The sequence below is a fragment of the Mus caroli genome, chromosome 5 (assembly GCF_900094665.2).
Source record: "Mus caroli chromosome 5, CAROLI_EIJ_v1.1, whole genome shotgun sequence".
Classification (NCBI taxonomy): domain Eukaryota; kingdom Metazoa; phylum Chordata; class Mammalia; order Rodentia; family Muridae; genus Mus; species Mus caroli.
Window position 1 is genome coordinate 18,055,884 of NC_034574.1, and position 24,058 is coordinate 18,079,941.

A 24,058-nucleotide genomic window follows, 5' to 3' on the forward strand; every position below is an offset into this window, starting at 1 on the left:
AGTTCTTTTGTGATTGTGTTACTTCACTCAAGATGATGCCCTCCAGGTCCATCCATTTGGCTAGGAATTTCATAAATTCATTCTTTTTAATAGCTGAGTGAAACTAATAATTCTTATCAAATAATCCTTCCTCTGTCCTGGAGTCTGACATTGGACAATCCAGTGACATTGTACCTAGATCAGTATTGTCCAACAGACATATGATGTGAGCCATATACTTTCACTTTTCCTGGTATACAAAAGTTTAAAGTCACAAGAAAGTGGAATTAACTTTAGTGATGTGTTTGGCCTAATGTTATCCCCAAATACCACTCCAATGCCTACTTGATGTGTTAGTGAGACATGATCTCTGTTACCAAATACCTGACCAAAAGAAAAAGGAAAGATTTGTTTTGCTGTGGCTTCAGAGGATTTGGCCCACAGTGGCAGGACAGCTTGCATCTTGACATCTAGAAAGCAGAGAATATGATGGGAAGAAGCTAGAGCCAACTGAAGACCAAGCCCCAAGATATGTGTCTATAAATGATATATGCTATTTAAATAATAACAGTCTGCACCTGCTTCTAAACACTCATAATACAAGAACATCTTACAAGACTCATTTGATCCATCTCCAAAAGTACTCAAATACTAATAGTTCTAACATTGTTCAAAAATCCAAGTTCAAAGTTTTTTCTGAAACTCAAGACAAACTCTTAGCTGTAACCCTTATAAAATGAAAAAGAAACATCACTATTTTCAAGATGCTATGGCATAGAATAAATAATCCCATTACAAAGAGGAGGAACAAAGACTTAGACCAATGGAAGACAGAATTCCTGTCAGGAAAACACTAAATCCAGAGCTTGCTGCCTGGTATCTGTGGCATGTAAGCACAAATGGGATTGGGTATTCCTGACACTAGGATCTTGACAATCATCCTCTCTTCTGGGTTGGTTCTACTCCCTACCTGTGGCTTTTCAGCAAATATTCTAGATTGCTGTATCTCTAACTTCCTGAGTTCTGAGCTGCAGCCTGGGCTTCACACATAGGCCTCACAAGACCTGACTAAGTTGCTTAACCACCCATGACTTTCTTTGAAGTCTGTGGGAAGCCACAGAACCCCAGTCCACAGGAGTGGAGAGGGAACAGTCTGTGGTCCCTGAGCCTCATGGAGGCCAGGGATGACAGATTCTAGCTCTTGGGCATCACAGGACATCGCTGGACACTGCTGAATAGCTGAGAATGGGTGGAGGCCCTAGGGGTGGCTTGGTCTCCCCCAGGGCCAAAGGGAGAAGGGGGAAGGGAGAGAAAGGGTGCTGGGTGGTTTCCATGCGGGCAAGAGCCCTTGGTCCAGTCCGTGGCTGGAGCGTAGGAAGACCTTCCAGTGGGAGGTTAGACTAAGCTCTTTACAGGAAAGCCTGTTCTGTTGGCCCAACGCGGCAGGTCTCAATGATCAGAGAAGGTCCATGGTTTTAGAGCTTTATTGTAGAAAGGCAGAGAGAAAGAGAGAAGGTAGAAAGAGAGAGGTCGGTCATGGCCATGTGGAGAGAGGGGGGAAGGGAGGGGGAAAAGGAGAGCTAAAGAGGTGAGAGCTTAAGAGAGAGGGGGGGGCTAGCCACCCCTTTTATAGTGGGCTGGGCTATCTTCCAGTGCAGGGTAGCTGTGGGGAGGAGCATACCTGGCTATTGTCAAGTAACTGTGAGGGTAGAGTCTAGCCAGAATTGCAGGAACTTGGGACATTGTCTATGTGACTGATAGCCATAGATTATGGAGTTGGGGGCTCCATGGTGTCAGGTGCCTATATCTGGGAACGTGGCTCACTGTTCCATCCCTTGTAGAGTTTTCTACTGGGTCTCCAGAGTAAGCTTCGTTCAACCAAAACACAGGCTGCCTTTCAAGGTCCCACAGCCTTCTGTATGCCTGCATTATGCATCACATAAGCAATACCATTTTCTACTGTCAGCTCCTTGGGGCACCATTGCATCAGCCTCTGAGTTCCTAGATGACTGATGGTAAGGTAAAACTCAGAAAAACAACTTTCTAAATGACCCTGCATGTGCAGGACACTTAAGAAACATTCTTTCCTGGGATCATTTTTTTTTAACCTTTAAACCCAGAGTGGGTGAACACCAGTTCCTGAAGGGTTCTCATAGCACCTTTCCTATTGTTCTGATTCAAAGTACTTGTCTTCTTTTTCGTGGCACCAATCTCTTTGGAAACTGTATTCCTTAGTTCCAACTTTATACCGTCTTTACTAAGTAAACTGCAAGTTTTTTGAGTGTTTTCATTTTTCTTTCTACTAGTCCTTGCTATAAATTTGTCAAAAAGCAGCCAATAATAACCATGCCACAACTCAACTGTCACTCAGCTATAGAATTTCCTTCACCATAGGAACTAGTCTTTCACCTTTAAATTCAATTCCATGCAAACTCTCTAGACATTGACAGAATTTGGACAGGTCCTTGGCCAGAATACAGTCTGCATGGTTGTCCTCCAATTTCAAATAGAGCTTCATTCCCATCTGAAATTTCAAAAGACTGACATTTACTGTCCTTAGTCCCATTGGCACTCCAGTTGTCTGACATTCGAGCAGAAGTGCCCATAAAACTCTGCTTAGAGGATTCTCTCTTTTCTCAACCCCACTTCTCTGAAATCTTCTAAGTTCCTCCTATAAATAATTCCTAAAGGCATGGTCAGGTTTAATCGCAGCAATGACCACACTTCTCTGGTGTTCATTTTCTATTTGTCAGACTTTTCATTTGCTACAGCCAAGATATATTCAAGAGCATTAAAGAAAGAAGATCTGCTTTGTGAATAATGCCATCATCTGAGAAACAAAGGTCTAACACTAGAGCCTAAAATAATGTACAAACTTAAATGTTAATTTTTCCATATTATCCTTACCCAATGTTCATTTTATACTTTAGTTCATCTCAATTCAGATATGGCTAATATCCCTGTGTAGCACAGAACAGGCACAATAAACAAATAACACAGGACTGCTGTTTCCATTGAGTAATATTCTCAAGTTTGTATAAAAGTACTCTTAATTCTCTATAAATATTGGTAACTCCTAACTCCTACATTCTTCAGCAGGAATCCAGCTTTAGGAAAAGAAATAATGTAGTTTGAGCAACTAGTGTGAAAGCAAGGGTTATGTCACCTTCCCTGCCCACAGCATATCTAGGAGCACAGAAGATGACCTGCATGTTGCAGAGGAGAAAGTTAAGGTTCATATACACAAGGACTTGCCATAGTCATTCAGCTAATGGTAGCTAAACTGGAGGGATTTCAGGCCTGGCTCCAGAGCCCTGGAGCTTCTCGGGATGCCATGCTCCCTCTTCAGACACCACTGGGGAACAGTGGTTCTCAGTCTGGAAGACATCTAAATCACAGAAAAGATGTCTATAAAATCATTGGCTGCTGGGCCACACAGGCAGAGTTTCTGATGCAGCAAGTAAGGGTGGAGCCTGCATTTCCAGCAAGTTCCTGGGAGATGTTAATGCTATACTGAATATCAGGCCACAGTGAATGTCCACTGGAAAGACTGCTCTGATTACTTAAATAGGAGTCCATATGCTTTAATCTAATATTGACAATTACACATACTTTCAGAAACTAAAATTTGATGTATTGACCTATTCCATTGCTGGTTCCTTTTGTATAGCCAGGTTGGCTGCCACAGAGTGCCTGTAAGATGTGTGCAGCCATAGTGAGCCCCCATTTACAATTAACCACTAAAGTAAAGCTCTTCACTGCAATAAGAAAGCATCCAGCTCTTCACTCTTCCTCCTATAAGAAGAAATGGCTCGTGCACATGTCTTGGACCATGTGAACATTTGGTAGTCTTTCTCAAAGAGTACACCCTTTCAAGCCAGTACTACTCTGGAAAGTTTATATAGCATTTTTTCTCTAAGGTATGTGACATATTTTCTAGGACATATAAACACATCACAAATGCTTTCCTGGTGACATATTTTACAACTAGATGATAGTCATTGCATAGTGCCACTGTATATAAAAATCTTACCTGAGTCTTAAATGTAATGTATTGTGTTTTAAACACCACTGCTATGCCAAAGAAGCAATAAATTTCATCCAACTCTAAGTTCCCTCACTTCTTGATTTATTAAGTGGCTTAGAAATACTTTCAATCTTCATGGCCATTGACCTCTGGCCCTTTTCACTCTTGCAAGAGCCATTCTTTCCATTCCGTTTACTTACTTCTAATAACTTCAAGCCTTTTCATTTACCCCAACTCCCAAGCCTTGTCAAAAAAATAAAAAAATCCAGATTCCCTGCACCTAACATGGATGACAGAGGACCCAGGTATGCTATGGGGATCAGATTATGTCACACTGATATGAGCAATAATAACAGAAATCATCTTTTAATAGATGAAACATCAGAAACATGGGGAACATCTGTGTGTTTACAACTGAGAAGAGCTGGGCAGTGGTGGTGCATGCCTTTAATCCCAGCACTTGAGAGGTAGAGGTAAGCGGATTTCTGAGTTCGAGGCCGGCCTGGTCTACAAAGTGGGTTCCAGGACAGCTAGGGCTATACAGAGAAATCCTGTCTCGAAAAACAAAAAAACTGAAAAGAGAGACAAATGGGCTGTGGGGTTTTTTGTTTGTTTGTTTGTTTGTTTGTTTGTTTGTTTGTTTTTAACCTCAGCCATCTAAATAACAATATAAATGAGAGTAAAGTTGTGGGCATCAGCTGCAGAAACCACTTACGTCTGTCTTTCATAACACATGCTTTAAACCTGTTTCTTCATCAGAATGTGAATTGATTGATTTTGGAGAAAGATTAAAATGTTTATAAAAATTCATTCTTGTAGCTACAAGAAAAAGGGCAGGGTTTTGGTGTGTTTTGGTTACTTTCATAACAGAAGAAATTTAAGGACTGAAAATATAAACACACACACACACACACACATCATAGCTTCAAAGGATTTTAGTCCATGAAGACAAGGAAAACACGGTGGGACAGCAGAGTTCATGGCAGTGGGAGCATGTGGTAGAGGCCTTTCACATCCCATCAGACAAGGAAACAGACAATGAGTGAGGCCAAAACAAGGAGCCAGGCATAGCCTTCAATAGCCCACCACCAGTGATCTAATTCTGCCAGCTAGGCTCAGCCTCCTAAAATCCCAGAAAACAGAAAATCCAGAATGTGATTCCTGTAGGGGGCATTTCCTATTCAAACCACAGCAGAATGCACTTGAATAAAAGAAACAGAGTAAGAATAATGGAGTCATCTTGCCACGACACATGTTTTGAATCAAAACTACAGAAGGGCCACCAGCTCAAACATGTCTCTCAAAGTACATTTGTTCTCAAAGTCTTCCCCTATGTTTTGCCTACAACCACCTTGTCCTGCTCTGTACTCAGGTGCTGCTTCCAGGGAATATTCTGGAAAGAATGTTTACAAAGTGAAACAGGAAAAAACAGAGGTTTAAAAATTCGATATCAAGAGTTCTTCCTCCTTATTACATGGTTTGTAAATGCAGAATCCCTTCATTTGGTGGGATTTAGAACAGATAGAATAGTCTTAGAATGAATTTGCTCAAATCAGTAGCCTGCCAGAATTTTCATTTAATTCTACCTTGACTCGGCTTGGACTTCAGCCATTGAGCACAAAGCCTAAGCCCTGGATGAAATGATAGAGAACAACACATTCCAAGTCTGTTGCTGTAGCTCAACAAGCCATGTTACCCATTTGTAAAGCATCATAGGATGTGCTTGCTAATCTAGCTACATGTCTTTGCTTATAGGAAAGTACTTTGCAAACATTCAGGTTTGTCACCCACCTTGAGATCTTGTGGAATGCGGACTATGATGCAGGAGCTTTGGCATGTCTAATATGCTCCACAGACACAAGAACCGAACATTGTCAGTAGCAAGTGAACAATTGGTTTCATGTCTGAAAATATTATCTAGTGAGAGATGGTAAAGTTCCAGAATCTTACAGGTAGTAGTCCAAGCAAACAGTAAAACCAGGATGCTGTGGTCAATGAAGAAATGGAGGCTCTCAAACACTAATAGCTGTGCAGACAGGCAGCTAGGGAACAGCAGAAGTGAAAACAAAAGATGAGATAAATGGGGAATGTATATTGGAAACATTTCAGGAATCTTTTTGCATGGCAAGAGTTACTCAGCTGGCATAAGTTCTTTGAGAGAGCATAGCCTAGTTCCTCCTTAGAATAGGGAACAAAACACCCATGGAAGGGGTTACAGAGACAAAGTTTGGAGCTGAGACGAAAGGATGGACCATCCAGAGACTACACCACCCTGGGATTCATCCCTTAATCAGCTACCAAACACAGACACTATTGCATATGCCAGCAAGATTTTGCTGAAGGACCCTGGTATAGCTGTCTCTTGTGAGACTACAGAAGTGGATGCTCACAATCATCTATTGGATGGAACACAGGGCCCGCAATGGAGAAGCTAGAGAAAGCACCCAAAGAGCTGAAGGGGTCTGCAACCCTATAGGTGGAACAACAATATGAACTAACCAGTACCCCCCAGAGCTTGTGTCTCTAGCTGCATATATACCAGAAGATGGCCTACTCGGCCATCATTGGGAAGAGAAGCCCCTTGGTCTAGCAAACTTTATATGCCCCAGTACAGGGGATCGCCAGGGCCAAGAAGTGGGAGTGGGTGGGTAGGGGAGCAGGGAAGGGGGAGGGTATGGGGGACTTTCGGGATAGCATTTGAAATGTAAATGAAGAAAAATATCTAATAAAAAATTGGAAAAAAAGAAACATCCTAAGAAAGTGTTTTCCAGCTGTCCTCAAACCAGTTCACATGACAATAAACAAAATTCATCATCTCCCTTATTTACTAGATTAAAACAATAAATTGGGGGGGATCTGTAATAAAATAGGAAGTAAGATTATTTTTCTCATTAAAAAAAATGGGGGATGGAGAGGACAGAAAAGAGACATGGATCCTGGTTAGGACAAGAGCATGTTAAGGAACTGAGATACATATGAAAACAAAGATAAGGATCACATAGGGACTCAGTTCCAAAACTGGAGCTTCCAAGTGTGGAAGTTCCAAGCTCAGAGATATAGAAACTCAACCCTAAAGAAACTTACATTAGCATGCATGCTCTGTTTTGCCAGCCTATGTTTCAGAGGCCCCTGTATGCATTGTTTCATGTAATTTTCACAGCTTTATACAGAAGACATTCTTATTGCATTCCATATCTGACCTAAGGTCCTTACCTAGTAATAGGCAGAAGAAATGATTCAAAGGCTATGCTCTCTCAAAGAACCTATGCCAGCTGAGTAATTCTTGCCACACAAAGAGTTACTTGAATACCTGAAAAAAATTCCTGAAATGTCCCTCCCTGACCAAAATCAAGAAAGTGAATGGACTAGTGAAGCTCTCAGACCTCATCAAAGAAGTCTCAAAGTAGACAGCATTTAACATAGAAACTCACAGTTTGCCAAAGTGAAGAGAATAGCTGTCTGTAGAAGGCTTGGTCACAAATGGAACATTTATATCACACCCAAGGCTCAAGGACTGTCACTGAAGAAGGAACTGAAAGACTGTAGAGTCAATGATTTGGGAGGACCAGAGTGAAACCTGGATATGACAGGACTGCTGAATTCAGGAACTCACAAAAGCTGTGGTTGTATGTATTAGACCTGTACAAGATCCTTCCAATCAATATTCCAGAATGGAGGCATAGGGCAGCTCATGGCTCCCATCCCTAGCTAAAGATCCATTGATAGTCAATGGCTTCTAATGGAAAGACATTCAGTTGGTTGTTGTTTTTCTTTTATGTGTTTAGCCTCTTGCCAAGGTCAACCTGTACTTCATGGATGCCTTACATCTGTGGGCTATTGAGAGAGAGAGAGAGAGAGAGACAGAGACAGAGACAGAGACAGAGACAGAGACAGAGACAGAGACAGAGAGACAGAGAGAGAGGGGGGGGACACAAGCAAGATTGGAAGATGCCACTAAGGAGTGAGAGTGATCTCGGAGGAGTTTGGGGAAAGAGCAGAGGTGACTATTATCAAATTTGTCTATGTATGAAATTCTCAAATATTAAAACAGTAACTTTATAAATAAATAAATTCATTTAAAAATAAGGTAGGTGAGCCTTCAGTGGGACCACAGATCTGAACTAAAGGCAGAGGAGGAGAAAAAAGGCAGAGTGCCCAGTACTGTGTGACAAGATCAACCTTGGTGTTTGCTAAGGCTAGAATTCAAAACTGTTCTCATGCCAAAAAAAAAAAAAAAAAAAAAAAAACTCAGTCTAGCTCTTCCATAGGCTATGCCCTTTCCAAGCCCCTGTGCCAGATATTCTATGTTTATTTCATATTATATAGAAAGTGTTCACATCTTCAGGTTTGGCCTTTTCAATAAATCATTGAAACAAAATGTGATTTTTAGAAAAGAAAGAGATAGGAGAGAGAATGTTGAAGTCACAAGGTTATAAAATTAACTATAACTTTTCATGTCTGTAGTTGTCACTATGGAACTTAATTTTACACCATGTTCCAGGTCTCTACTGCAACATATCCAAGAGCCGTTAGCCACATGACTATGTTTCAAAGCACACTTTAGTTACATAAGGAGAAATTAACTAGACCTGGGCTGGGTATATATGACAGGAGTCTGCAGATTACCAAGTTCCATTGTATGTCCACATAGGCTTATACATTGTTATAGGCTACAACACTAGAACATAAATCAGACTCCTTGAACTACCTGTGTGTATACCAGTTAGTTTCCACCAAGCAAATTTCCACAAGAGATGAAGTCCAGGCTCAGTAGCAGGTGAGGTCATATGTCAGGGGAAGTAATAGCAAACTCTGGCTGGTCCTGAGCTTTAAGAATCTCCCTGGTACAGAGACTGGCAAAGGCAGCTCAATTGTAGCTTCTTGACTCTCCAACTTCTTAGACAGGGTGAAAACCCCTTTCCTGAACCCCTTCTGTAGAATTATTTAGAATTTGGAATAATTTGGAATACTGCCCCAATTTCTTGCCCTGTAGCCCTCTCATCTCCCTAAAAACAAGTGTGTTAATAACGTAACTTCTACATTATATCTCTGTCCAAACTAGCTAGAGTGGATCCTGTCATCTGCAATGAAACCTTGATTAATTCAGAAGAGAGTTACAGTAAAGATACACAGAGATGATACACATAGAAATGGACCTCCAAAAGGAGTCTGCATTTGTGTGCCTCTTTTTTGTATGTAGAGTGGTGCATGTTCATGAGCTATGAACCCATAACCCATGGTTGTATGCATGCATGACATCTAAAGAGCAACCTCAAGAATCATTACTTGGGTGCCATCCACCTTGTTTTATTCAGGCAGGATCTCCCACTGGGACCTGAGACTCACTAGTCAGACAGGCTGGTTGTTCAGAAAGCCCTAGATATCCTCCTGTCTCTACCTCCACAACACTGGAACTATAAGCATGGCACTGCAACCAGCTCTTTGAGGGGTGCAATGGTGGCTTGAATATACTTGGCCCAGGGGAAGTGGGGAAGTGTCACTATTAGGAGGTATGTATGGCCTTGTTGGAGTAGGTGTGGCCTTGTTGAAAGAATTGAGTCACTGTGGGGATGCGCTTTGAGGTCCTATACTCAATCTCTACCCAGTGCAGAAGATATCACCCTCTTGGCTGTCTTTGAATCAAGGCTGGAGGCTCCTCCAACACCAAGTCTGCCTGCATGGTGCCATGCTTCTGCCCTATAATCATAATGGATGCTTATTGTGTCTGTACACTATCCCCAATTAAGTTTTTGCCTTTGTAAGAATTGCTTGGTCATGGTGTCTCTTCACAGCAACAAAAACCTAAGATAGCAGTACTAGGGACTAGGGTGGTGCTGTGATAGGCCCAACCATGCTTTTGTTTGAACTAATGTGGGGACTTTGGATTTGGAAAGCCATGGAATGCTTTAGGTGGGGCTTAATGGGAATATGGAAGACATTGGTGCTAAAGGCAATTTGAACTGTGGTGGTCTGAGTCAAGAGTTTTCAAAGAAGAATGGATGTTGCCTAGAGACTGTACTGTGATATTTTTGGTGGAAAATGGGGCTGCTTTTTGCCCTAGTCCGAAGAGTCTGCCTGAGGACAGGGTGAAGGAATTCAGATTAATTGCATTGACAAAGTAAGTCTCAAAAACAACCCTATTTAGACTGTCTGCCTGCCTGTCTGTCATTCACTCTTTTGAGGAGATTTTTGATTGAACATAGCAAGCTTAGAAAGGAAAAATACAAAACATGGTTCAAGTAATAGAGGGGCACCAGGAAGTAGAATGGAGCTAAATCCCATGTTCAAGGAATTAAACAGATTAAGGGAGTGGTGTAGTTGAACTAATTTAAACTTATCCTCATCTAGTTTATGAATGAATGAGATTCCAACTATGGTTATTTTGTTTTGCTTTGATAATTACTAGGGGAAACCCCTAGTCTACTTTTCTAACTGTTAGCCTGACTACTTCCCCAGTGATATACCCCCAAATACTTGCTGTTTCTCATGGCCATGTGCTCCACTGACTAAGCTTGTGTATTTCTCTGTCTGCCTTAACCAACCATCTTCACATCTCTCTAGCAGTATCCACTTCCTCCACCAACCAGTTCTTTATATGATAACCTTTAGGTTATCCTCTATTTGACACATGCCTGCCCAAAAATGATAAATAATGCTTTAGAGACTCTGATGGGCTTACTTTGGAAACAGGAAAATCTGGTTCAGTTAGGAATAATTTCAGTTACAAAATTTAGTAATCTACATTTGCAATTAAGTAAATTAGGTTTTATACAGTTTATCCAACTTGTCTTAAGTCAGGCACTGTTTAATAGATGACTGAAAATTACTATCATCTCTCCTGATCTCAAATCCCAGTGCTCATTCGGCTGAGCCAGCATTGTGTTTCAGTATTTATAATTTTATCCAGTTAGTACTTTAAATTTATAATATGTTTCCATATTCTTAATTTTACTTGGTCCTTCCAAAACTCCATTATCATTTCTATCCCACTTGTAGAGAAACGAATGGACGTTCACAGAAATTGGGTGGCCTTTCAAGATTAGACATTTCATTCAAGCTCACAATATGTTCAATTCTCCTGATTCTTAGAGGAATCAGTGTTGGGTGAACACAAGGGATGCTAAAATGAAAGTCAGGCTAAATCTCTAAGGAGACAGACAAGAGCTTCAAGTTCTCATCTCGGTTTCCAATGAGGTCTATGAAAGAACACATGATGGTGCCTTGTTTCAGTTTCAGTTTGGTTTGGTTTTGATTAAATGATTTGGGAAAATTCTGTTGGGCATTTATAGTCCCATAAATCTAAAGAAATGGCAATGGAGTGAAGGACTATACCTCCTGCCAGCCATAAGCAAGCTTTACCTCAGCATGATAAGAAAGATTATGACCCTAAAGTCTACTAAGAACCCAGCAAACACATCAGAAATTGTGATTGGATGGCTTTTTCCCACCCCAGAGTTTAAGGCCTAGTGCTGAGTGCATGCCACTGTCAAATCGCTATTTGGCCAAGAACTTTGTGGTAGTTTTGCTGATCTATGAAGAGACAGCCAGATGACCTCCAATCTTAATATGCCTTGGAAATTACGTCTTCTGAGTAGGTAGCCTGAAGCACTCGTCCTTGCTTCTTGCTATGACTTTTAAAGGTAATTATGCTTTCCTTGCAGCTGAACTTTTTCAAAGAAAGTCATTTCCCTGGAGAAATGACAAAAATATTCCCTGCCTCATCTTTACCTAATGGGTGTTGAGCTGCTATTACGAAGGAAGCATAATACCAAATGTGCAAGGGAACCATTGCTTCTAAGTTCTCACAAGCTGCTCCATTGCATCTCCTATACTGAATGATCGGTGGCAGCAGGACTGCCCTAGAATCAAAGGCTACTACTGTAACACTCGCCCAACAGGGCCATTACCAGACATTTCTGCTTTTCCTCCCCATCATCTATGTGCAGTGCAGATTCTGGGCACTCTATGGCACACAGAAGTAAGTCCTGGCCTCCTGAGCAAGTTCCCACAGCTCCTTTCAATCAGCATCAGACCTTTCAAATCACTGCTCTTCTGACCATGCCTAGAGACTTGTCTTAAAGCATGCTTAAAACTCCAACATGACCATCAGTGGTGGCCCACTCACTTAATCTCAGTACTCAGGAGGCAGAGCCAGGCACATCTCTAAGTTCAAGGCCGGCCTGGTCAACAGAGTAAGTTCCAAAACAGCCAGAAAAAACAAAAACAAAAAACAAAAAACAAACAAACAAAAAAAAAAACTTGTCCTTCAGGGAAAAAAAAACAAAATAACAAACAAACCTGGTATCTAGGTAGTTCTCTTTTTATTATAGTTAGCTGCTCTGGTTTGCTAAAGTACTCTATCATGGCTTGCTTTGCTGTCTTTCCTGCTATATCATCATTGTATTAAAAAATCTTCTGTTTGTTCCTGAATTGGAGCAGAAATATATAGTGGTCCTCTGGAATGAGCCTAAAATAACTTCTATGAATGGTAAAGTTGAGTTTTGTTAGGATCTTGCCTTTCTAGAGAATAAAAGAAACATAGAAAATATGGGAAACTGTGAGGAGAGTAGGGAGTAGGTGGTCAGATGTGACCTGGTTGTTATTTGAAAATCTGGATGGCACAGATACAGGTTTTACTAGATGCCAATGTGGCAGAAACTGTTCTTCTGTGAGGCCCGTGGGTCCATTTGGAAACTTGAGCCACTCAGGGGCTACTTTGGATTGATGCTAATTTCCCCCCACCATATATATTTACTATTGATCTGAACCTGAAGTACCAAATGGGTTAACTTTTGCCAAGAAAAAAAAAAACTAGAGTTGGCTGTCTCTTTTTTCTCTGTCTTCTCTTCCAATAATGAGGTCAGTGGGGTTCCTTGGCACACTGTTTGAAAACCACTGCTACTCTTCTGAGTGTGCTTTGTGCAGCCTTCCAGTGTGTTCTCTAAGATGACTGTGAGGGGCTCTCATCATCACCCTACCCTGCTTTCATCCTCTACTCTTCCTCGTATCCCCATTGCCCTCTTTCATATCCTTTTTCCTCGGTCTTTCTCCTCAATCATCCTACTAGTCTTCAAGGAAACTATGTGTGAAAGACTGACAGAGACAACTAACTGCCCTTTTGTTTCTTCTAGTTTGTAAATTTTTCAAAGAAGAGGAAAAAGGAGGAGCAGGGAGAAAAGAGGGAGAGAAGAAAGGGAAGAAAGGAAAGGAGGATGTGGAAGGGAGAAGCAGGGGAGGGGAATGGAGGAGGAGGGGAGGAGAGGTGAAGGAAGGAGGGGTGCGAGGAGAGGGGAAGGGAAGGAGAGGGGAGGAGAAGGAGAGGGAAAGGGGAGGGAGGGGAAGAGGAAATTAGTGTGAGACAGCAGCATTACTTCCATTTTCTTTCTTCTTCCTGAAAGTATCTCAAGTTTCTTCATTTTCTTCTTCATTTTTCTGTACTGTGGCCTGGTGTGGTTGGCTGTTCAGTGGTATTATCAGTTGGCTGAAATAGTCTTAGAAGTGGCTGGAAACACATTCTTCATCAATGAAAAAACATTAACCTAAGTGGGCAACATCTCATTGGCCTTGTGTGAACAGACCTCATACTCTACTCTCTGGGGTCTGAAAACAACTCCCAGTACCTGTGGTTTCATGGTGAGATCGTCAGACCTGGGTCTGGGGACCTTTGGCACACAGCTGGGGTGTTCTGTAACTGTGCCGTATCCAATGTGAGGACTTTCCAAGGGCCCTTGGTGTCTCTCTGTCCTCTAACAACAAGCAGAATCTCTGCTAATTAGGCAGCTGGATGCATTTCCACAACTTTCTGATTTCATACAATAGAAAATGGGTTCAGCAAAGGCCCTGGCACAAAGGATAACTTGTTCCCAAGAACAGAACACCAGACTCTCCTTTTAGAAGACAAGATTGCTGTCAATTTTCTGTCAAACTAAAAGTGCTCTCTACAGATAGTCTGTGGCACTCCTAGTTGACTGCAGTCCTTCATACAAATGTGAATCAACTGAAACATCCTGTATGCCATTACTCACATGCACACATGGACCAGGTCAAGACATCCACCAACTCCTCCTGAAGAACCCCTTAAACTATTAAATACAGGTGCTAACCCATGATTAATACAAAATGAAAATGATCTTGGTCATCTTCAAAAGAAGTAGATATATGGCTATCATTTCAAATGTTTCTCTTTAAACACTTTTTCTATCCAACCAGTGAATACAACAATTGAGGCATCAGGTTATTTATAAAAGCTAAGTTGACGGCATCTAGGAATGTTCCTCATCTGAGGGGAAAGGGGCTTGTAAGCATCAATTCTTGCTGCCATTAAAGATTGACCAGAAATTAAAGCCCTGTTTCAAAAATAAAATGAACAAGCAAAAGTAGCTAATTTTGTTTTGTTAAGATGTCCCTAAGGGGACGGGAACTCCACTGGAAGAGCACCAGAGTCAACTAACCTAGACCCTTGGGGCTCTCATAGACTGAACCCCCAACCAGTGAACATACACAGGAAAAAGAACATATTCGGCTGGACCTAGGCCTCCCCACACATGTAATGAATGTACAGCTTGGTCTTCATGTGGGCCCTGAACTGGAGCAGAGGCTATCCCAAAAGCTGTTGCCTGTATGTGGGTTACGTTCTTCTAGCTGGTGTGCCTTGTCTACCCTCAGTGGAAAAGGAAGTGCCTAGCATCACAGAGACTTGAAGTGCCAGGGTGAGGGGATACCCAGTGGGGCAGAGGCACACACTCAGAGGAGAAGGGGAGGGGGATAGGAGAAGAATTGTGGGAGGGAATGACTTGGAGGGGGGTGAGTAGGATGTAAAGTGAATAAGTAAAAAAATAAAATAAAATTGCCTATTTGTAACTTTTCTGTAAAAATTATAAAGATTGAAGGAATTGGCCAGTAACACTGACACTTTAAGTAATTTTTACATTCACATGAATACTGTACTTAATAAATAAATGTTGAGCTTTATAGCGTTCTCAAAAGACTAAAAGAAAATAGAGCAGAATGGCACAGATATAACATGGTCACAGGGAACCTGAGACTAACAACTAGGTAGCACATGTGTTTTGATCTCCACTTTCATAGCCCACTGCAGACATAATTAATCGATCCTGGTAGTCTTTCACCTAAGCTAGAAGGAAGTCTCAAAATCGTCCTCAAAATGTGAAAGCCACAAGCAAGTCTCAGAAGGAAACACAGAGATGCAGCCCTTTTTCTAGACTGTTCCTAATATCTCCTCTTGTGTTAGAGCTGCTATTCCTCAGTCAAGTCTCTGCCTTTGTGACTTAATGTCTCTTCATTCAACTTCGCCCTCTTCTTCTGTTATAGTGAGTTCCTTTAGTGATGGATCTTCATTGTGCTCACTGATGCACTCCCAGGGCCATAGAACAGTGCTTGCCCAAGGACTTGGAGCTCAACAAACATTTATAGGATGAATAAACTTTTTTTCAGTATTTTAAATCTCTTGTTTATATAGAAGTTTCAGTGGTAACTCATCTTTTCTGTAACGAAACTTCCTGGCCCTTCCTATCAAAAGATACTTTCTAAAAATATGTGTATTAATTCTTTGAGAATTCTATATGACGTATTTTTACATTCATTTCTAATTCTCCTTTTTAATTCCCAGACCCATTCTGTGATGGTTTGAATAGGAATGTCCCCATAGAGCCATGTGTTTGAATGGTTGTCCCATAGGAAGTGGCACTGTTAGGAGGTGTGGCCTTGTTGAAGGAAGCATGTCACTGTGGGAGTGGGCTTTGATATCTCATATGCTCAAGCTATGCCGAGTGTGGTACACAGTCACTTTTGCTGCCTGCAGATTAAGATGTAGAACTGTCAGCTCCTTCTCTAACACCATGTCTGCTGGCATGCTTCCCTGTTTCCTGTCATGATGATAATGGAGTAAGCTTCTGTAGGCAAGCTCCAATTAAATATTTTCCTTTAAAAGAGTTGCTACAGTCTTGGGGTCTTCTCACAGCAATAGAATCCCTAACTAAGATACACTCTCACCTCCCTAATCCCCCAACTTCATGCCCTCTTTCCTTTTAAATAAACTATAGAGTGCACTTTGTGATAGCCATATACTTATGGGTATGGGGTCACACAGTAAGGTATAAATGAAGTATCAGGGGCCACATTCTTATAGAAAACTGACTGTCCTTCCTTGAGAACCCACCAACCATCCATAGCTCCTCAGTTAGGGGTGGCTCCTGGACCCTATCCCCTTCATGCTAGAATGTTGATTGGCTTGACCATGCTGTCAACCTCAGTGCTGTGGGAGCCTAAGTGCATAAGTCCTGTCATGTTCAGATGACACTGCTTCACTCCAATGCTCCTTGACCTCTTACAGTCTCCCCCTCCTTCTGACTGTCCCTGAGCCTTGAAGAAGGAGATGATATGGGTATCCCCCATTTGTAACTGACCACTCCACTGACATTTATTCTCTGCTCTTTGACCAGTTGTGAACCACACAACTGGTGTGATTCCCTGTCCACATAGAAACATCTCTTATGATGTCTGAGACACGCACTTAAGAGTCAGTTGCGGGGATCCATCCCATAATCAGCCTCCAAACGCTGACACCATTGCACACACTAGCAAGATTTTGCTGAAAGGACCCTGATTTAGCTGTCTCTTGTGAGGCTATGCCGGGGCCTAGCAAAAACAGAAGTGGATGCTCACAGTCAGCTATTGGATGGATCACAGGGCCCCCAATGGAGGAGCTAGAGAAAGTACCCAAGGAGCTAAAGGGGTCTGCAACCCTATAGGTGGTACAACAATATGAACTAACCAGTACCCCCCAGAGCTCGTGTCTCTAGCTATATATGTATCAAAAGATGGCCTAGTCAGCCATCATTGGAAAGAGAGCCCCATTGGTCATGCAAACTTTATATGCCTCAGTACAGGGGAAAGCCAGGGCCAAGAAGTGGGAGTGGGTGGGTAGGGGAGTTGGGGGAGGATATGGGGGACTTTTGGGATAGCATTGGAAATGTAAATGAAGAAAATAACTAATTAAAATTAAAAAAAGAGTCAGTTGGATACTGTGTGTATAGACCAGAACAATAGTAGTAGATGAACCATTGGGACTGTGATGTCCCCAACCATGAATGAGTTCTTGGGCAGATTTTAGTACAGGGCATGTGTTTCTTCCAGTGGAGTGGTCCATAAATCCACTCATACCTCCCCTAGTGGCAGAAAGAAGCCTGGTACCTTTTTCTTTTCATAGTCTCTCTTTTTTAAACTTTTTATTGGTTCTTTGTGAACTTCACATCATGCACACCAATCCCACTCATCTCCCATCCCCTTGTACCTGCCCTCCACCCTTGCAACCTCCTCTCTGAAAAAAAAAAGTTGATTGTAGAAACTGTAGTGTCACAGTTTGTACACAGTAGACTCTTTTGTCCACACTTCTCTACTTGCAAGTGTTCATTGCAGTGAGTCACTGGTCTGTTTGGAGGCCTCTGGTTTCTGCTACACTATCAATACTGGATCCTCACTGGGACTTCTCTTAGATATCTTGTTGATGTCCTGTGCATGGAGATCCTACAGCTTTGGATCTGCAGGGCCAGCCCCTTCACACACTCCAGCGGTTCAGAGATGGGGTAGATGTTGAGCTGGGCTGACTCAAAACTCTGATTCTGGGCTTGAGAAGTATCTGAGTTAGTCAGCCCACCAGCTCTCCCCACCCATACCACCAGGACAAGCTCGCCAGCACTGCCCTAGATGGCCCACCCAAGGCCTCAGCAGCCTGGCTACTTTCAGATCCTATAAGCCACACATTAACCAGGTCCCAATCTTCTGGTCAGAAGAGTGACCCTGTCAAGTAGCAAAGGTCACACATTAACTAAATGTGCTTCTTCATGACACAAACCCCGCCCCTTCACTCCATCTCCTAAGAGATCTCTGAAAGAAGACCCCTTGCTTTGTCTCTTTGGCCTGAGACTCCTACTTCAGACCCTGATGTTTAGCTCCCATTTTATAGTCCTTTACTATTTAAAAAAAAAAACAAAACCTGATTCAGCATCACCTTGAACTGTCCAACCTAACAGAGGGTCTTTTGAGGAAGTCTTTCATTCTTTCTGCACAAGCATCATGGCCTGTATGTGTTGTCTGGAAGTCATGAAGCTCTCAGGGTATGGAGTTTTGGTTGCCTCCTCATGCCAACCCTACAAGGACTCAGGATCCTACAACAAGGCCCTTTCTGGTTCCATTGCCTCCTCAGCTCACTCCAGGAACAGGCAGGCTGTGTTAGATGGCACAACCGCACTGCAGAGTGAATGGAAATATCAAGAGAGATAACAAGGAAAGCAGAAACCTCACTCCCCTGTTGCCTAGAGGTAGAGAGGAAAGCTTCTCCTCCAGAACTTTAATGGCAGCCTCTTTCCCATGCCGGTCTCACTCTCAGGCAGGCAGAACACACGTTTGCTGAGTAAGGCTCATGGCTCAGCCTTTCATCCTGCAATCACATATATTTTTAATTTAAGTTCTGTGCAATTTGGCTAACATTAACTTTATTGGGTAATTACCTCATTCGGAGTGCTTTCAACAGAGCTGTTGACAAGGATGCCAGCTTCGGGAGATGTGCTTGCTGACAGCAATACAAAGAGAGGCTGAGGTAGGTTTTTCTTTTAACCTATTCATTAAAATTGTATAAGTCATTTCCCCTTGTGGGCTTTCCCTTGTAGTTTGCAAGGGACCACAGCTGTTAGTAGACAAACACAGTCGCCCAGCCTCACTGTCACCCAGGCCAGCTGCCTCTGAGCCAGAGAAATTCCCTGAAGGCTTTCTCCTCCACGCAGGAATTGTCAGGGCCATGAGGCACCACCACCTGGCAAGCTATCAAAAGACATCAGGGCACCACTGGGGAAGGGCATGGGTGAGTTCTGCCCTAAGACAAAAGAACTGTCTGTGTCTGGGTAGGCAGCCCTGCTGTCCATATTCATGATCAGCAACCCCCAAGTTGGTATATATATCTTCGCATGAAGCCCTCATGATTCTGAAGTTAAGGAAATTTGTTCTCTTGTTAGGTAAATTTGAGATGCATGAGGCAGACTTCATGCTTCTCTTAAAGAACTGAGGGGCACGGCCATGTGCATAGGATCCTGAGAACTATCCCTTGCTCTTACTGATTTGATTGTGCCTCCCCAAAACATTTTATTTGTTGAACCCTAAACCATGGAATGTGACCTTATCTAAAAATAAGGCTGTTTCATGTGAAATCAGTTAAGATAACATTGCAATGATTCTGTGTGAATCCCTGATCCTTGCCTTATGGAAAGAAGATATGTGAGCCAGTGATGCTAGTTCCTGCCAGTGGTCCCAGCACTCTGGAGACTGGGGTAGGTTTACGGTGAGTTTTTGGTCACCTGGGATGCAGAGTGAGTTCCAGGACAACTCAAGCCGCAGTGTGAAACCAACCCTGTCTCAGAAAAGAAAAAGGAAGTGTGGACAGAGACACCCACACAGGGAGAGAGAGTACTGTGCAAACTTGAAGGCAGAAGACAGAATGACCCTTCTTCCACATGGAGCCCTCTGAAATTGCCAGCAGACTGCCAGAAGCTAGGACATGGGGTAGAGCAGCTTCTCCTTGGGAGCCTTCTGGACAAACTGAACCCTGCTTCAGACTTCCAACCTCCCGAACTATGAGGCAATCAATTGCTGCTCGTTAAGTCACCAGGTTTTGTTACGACCACTCTAGAAAACTAACCAGAAGGTCAGAGAGATACCCTGAATCCAGCAGCTAGTAAGCAGTGAGGCAGGAGGAGAGAGAGGGAGAGATGGAGATAGAGAGAGACAGAGACAGAGACAGAGACAGAGAGACAGAGAGAGATCAAGCCTCTAGCCTGGGCCAGTGCTCTGCTCACACCACACCTAACAGATGCAGTGTCAGCAAATCTGCCTAGGTGGCAGAGAAATGACATGGAAAGAAAGAAGGCTGGCTGGAGTAACAGAAGATGAGAACTTTAATAGAACTCTCAAAGGATATTGGCCCCCATAAATGATTGCTAAGTTTGTTAAGTGTTTGCTCTGTGACCCATCACCTGACCTTAACAGTGAGTCCCCAATGTACTAATGAGAAAGCTAACACAGACATTTATAAGACACGACCAGTGTGCCCACCTAAAATTCAATGTGGCCAGAACTTGGCCCCTGGCAGCCAATCCAGACTCTAGTTCTAACCGCTTCACTATCTGTTCCCAGGCTGAAAGGAGCTGCACAGCACAAGGATAAGCAAAGCTCAGGCTTCCCAGTGAAGCCTCTACACAAAGGCTGAGGCTTGTGCCCTAGTGTTTTTCCTACATACTGGCTTTTTAGGAGGGGAAAGGGAGTCCTTGGATTACTTAGAATCTGGACACGACGACATGATCTAATTTATTCAAGTATTTTTATAGAGCTGGTTCTTTCTGATCATGGAGTTTGCTCTAAGGATCTCTCTTTGCAGAACAAAGAGCATGTGGGATTAAAAACCTCTTCAGAATGGAAGTCTTAGCATCTTCACACAGTTAGAGCCAATCCACACTTGCCTTCTGCCTTAATGCAAGGCCAACAGGGAGCCCTCACCACCAGGGTAAAGCCTTCACAGCAAATTGCTCTCTTTTCTGGGGCAAGTTTGATCCCAAGGGGCCTGCCCTGTGCCAGCATAGAAGCAAGAGGTCCCAACCCACCAAGGTTCAAAATTCAGGTTAACCATCATATGCTGCATATCAGGCCGTCAAACACAGCTATTGATTTCTGCAGCTACTAACCAGATAATATCTCCAGGAGGACGGAGACATCTTTATATCTTGGTATTACCAATGTGTGCCCCAATACAAAATATTTTTGTATGAAAAAAAAAGAATTCCTGTCATTTGTGTGAGAACTGGGAGTCGGATAGAGGGAAGCTAAGAAATATAATGTTAGAAATGGTTTGCCGGAGTTTAAACTACCTTCTCATGCTAGACTGAAGAATGTAATTTAAAACCTCAAAGATTTTTTGGTTGCCCTGAAGCAAGCTGCTACTGTAATACTTTAACCGGAACCTTTTATTGCATTAGTCACTGACTTTAAAAATGCAAATCATTTGAGTAGAAGCAACATAAAAGGCTTATTCTTCATGATTTCTTCTTCTAGTCTCTGGACTTTCATTTACATCTTTTTTCTCAGCTTATCGGAACATGGAGAGATTCATACCCCTGTTCCTATTGAATCTTCATTGTCCACGTGTATTCTAAAATGTGTCTCACTTAGAATCTGGAAACGCGCCAGGCGTGGTGGCGCACGCCTTTAATCCCAGCACTCGGGAGGCAGAGGCAGGTGGATATCTGAGTTCGAGGCCAGCCTGGTCTACAGAGTGAGTTCTAGGACAGCCAGGGCTACACAGAAAAACCCTGTCTCGAAAAAAAAAAGAATCTGGAAATGCTTTGTTTGGAAGGGAAAAAAAATAAATCCAAAATAGCCTATACCCATACTTTCTTTTTTTTTTTAAGGTTTATTTATTATTATATGAAAGCACACTGTAGCTGTCTTCAGACGCACCAGAAGAGGGTGTCGGATCTCATTATTGTTGTGAGCCACCATGTGGTTGCTGGGATTTGAACTCAGGGCTTTCGGAAGAGCAGTCAGTGTCATCTCACCAGCCCCCTACACCCATACTTTCAAGTTTAGGTGTACAGATTGGATTTAAAAAATGATGAATATAAATGCCATTGAGTTTTTAATTGACTGAATGGAGTACATGTCTTAGATATAAACAAGTGGAACTTCAAAGTTGTTTGGACTACCACTAAAACTATATATGGATAGGAAGAAAAATGCATTTAAAAATATGAATGGTGAGCTTGGGCCCCGCTGTGCTTTGCACCAGCCTCCAATCCCTGCTCGCTCGCAGACCCTCCAACAGCACCGTGCCGATGTTCATCCTGAACACCAATGTTTCCAGCGCCTCCGTGCCAAAAGTGTTTCTCTCCAAGCTCATCCAGCAGCTGGTGCAGGGCACCAGCAAGCTGGCACAGTGTATTGCAGTGCAGGTGGTCCCAAACAAACTCTTGACTTTTATCAGATCAAGCGACTCCTGAGCCCTCTGCAGCCCGCACAGCATCGGCAAGATCGGTGGCACCCAGAAGCTGTGCGGCCTGCTGTCTAATCCCCTGAACACCAGCCCGGACTGAATCTACATCAACTATCACAACATGAACACAGCCGATGTGGGCTGGAACAGTTCTACCTTTGCTTAGTTCTGACCTGCACCACTGTTCTTGGAACCTTGGGGCACACAGTGTTCTATGTTCATCCACCCATAGTGGTGCAGGAGAAATAAATGGATTAAGAGAAAAAAATATACGTATGATTCATTGGCCTAGTACACATAGTTATAATGACATATAAGGTTCTTTTAAATCCCCAGAATCCAGCGTGGAAAAACACCCCATGTCTAAAACACTGTGAATCTTAGTCCAGGATGGAAAGATTTCTCGATGTCCCTTCATTTCATGTCTATCTAAGCCAGTGGTCCTCACAGAGCAACATGCTTGAGAGCCACCACTCAGTGGCTTTCAAGCCACTGAGCTTCAGTAGTCAACACCAACAACTTGTGGTTCTACAGGCTAGGGTGAGATCCGTGGGTGTGCACTTCTAACAAGGGTTGAGTTAGCAGACTGTGCTGCCGACAGGACCGTACTTGAAGAACTTCCAGTCAGAAGAACAAGAAAGCACCATTTCAATGGTCATCAAAATAGAGCGGCATTTGGGTGTTTTTCTTTTGCTGTATATTTCTATTTGGCTTCCTTTCCCACAGACAGGGTGGAAGGGCAGCTATATTAGTATATTCTTAATGTCATGTTGTAAATCACCAGGGCAGGCTTTTACAATGAAAGAAACAAATGCACCCACTGCTGGCTGGAAACTCTCCACCACGTCACCCCACCGCCATTCAACTATGAAAACTAGCAAACTAGTAAACTAGCAAACTCTTTCTGAGGTCCCTTCATCTTAAGAAGCATTGCTCCCATGCCATCTGAAGGACACAGTCCCCTCTGATAGTCTCAAGATGTCTAGACCAAGAAGAGACGCTAAGGAGCTAGCACACAGCATCACAGATTCTCTGTTCTTAGAGTTTATTGTGTGGCCTGGAGGAAAAGCATCACCTCTCTTGCCTTCTTTTCTGCCATGAAATGTGGAAATATCATTGTTTTATTCATTCAACAATCTCTCAAAGCTCAGTGTTGTCTGCATGTTTTTTTGATGAGTCCCTGCTATTTACTAACAAGTTTAGAGATGCGCTGAACTTGGTTTTCTACTCTTCCAGCTCCTAGAAAGCCAGGTTTGAGAGGTTAGCAAGCAAAACCACTCTAAGGACCTCTGAAGCCACTTGGCAGCTGCTGCTCATCTGGCTCTGGCTGCTGTCAGTGGGCACAGTGCTGTCTACAACCCTGAGAATTAGCTTCTACAGCTGTGCCTGTCCCACTGCAGTTAAATATACCCTAAAGGCTGATACAAACCTCCTCAGAAGCCCCCAGTACCTGACTGCCAGCACCTTGGAGGAAATCTCTTGTCTTAAGTACTCCATAGACAGTGAGGGTAGCCATCTTGCCATCTTCCCCGTGGGCCAGCTGCCATTTGTTCTCTCTCCTTCCTTGGCAGAGAGATTTACCTAGAGATGAAGCTGAGATAGAAAGGGATCAGAAATCTTGTCTTCTCAAGAAATTCTTGCAAGTTCAGGAAAAGGGCAACAGGGCTTCCTTGGTAAGGTAAGTGAATCACTTCTGCAGCCTAGCCTCCCTCACCAGCTGCTTATTAGTTTGCATGGGTATTTAAGAGAGACATCTGTGTTTTGTCTCTTTTTTCCCATACAATGCTAACCCAACTTCTTCCCATGACAATCTGAGTTCTGTTTTCTGGAACTAAAGCCTGACCTGGAGGGAAAAACACAGAGATAAGGAAGATCTAGTCCCTATCAAGAAAACCTATGGGTGCTACAGCAGAGACACCCTCAGGCCCAACAGTGTCCTTCTCTCTCAAAACAAGAAGATTGAGTGGGGTTTAGATTTGCCAGCATCAGTTCTATCAGTT

At 42.8% G+C, this 24,058-nt stretch overlaps 1 protein-coding gene and 1 pseudogene across 3 annotated transcripts in view; both read left to right on the forward strand.

Annotated features, from left to right (window-relative positions):
• The window catches only part of Lhfpl3 (LHFPL tetraspan subfamily member 3), a 529,915-nt gene that overhangs the window by 379,466 nt on the left and 126,391 nt on the right, over positions 1 to 24,058 (forward strand). The window lies entirely within an intron of this gene.
• Positions 21,820 to 22,224, forward strand: LOC110294069 (annotated as a pseudogene).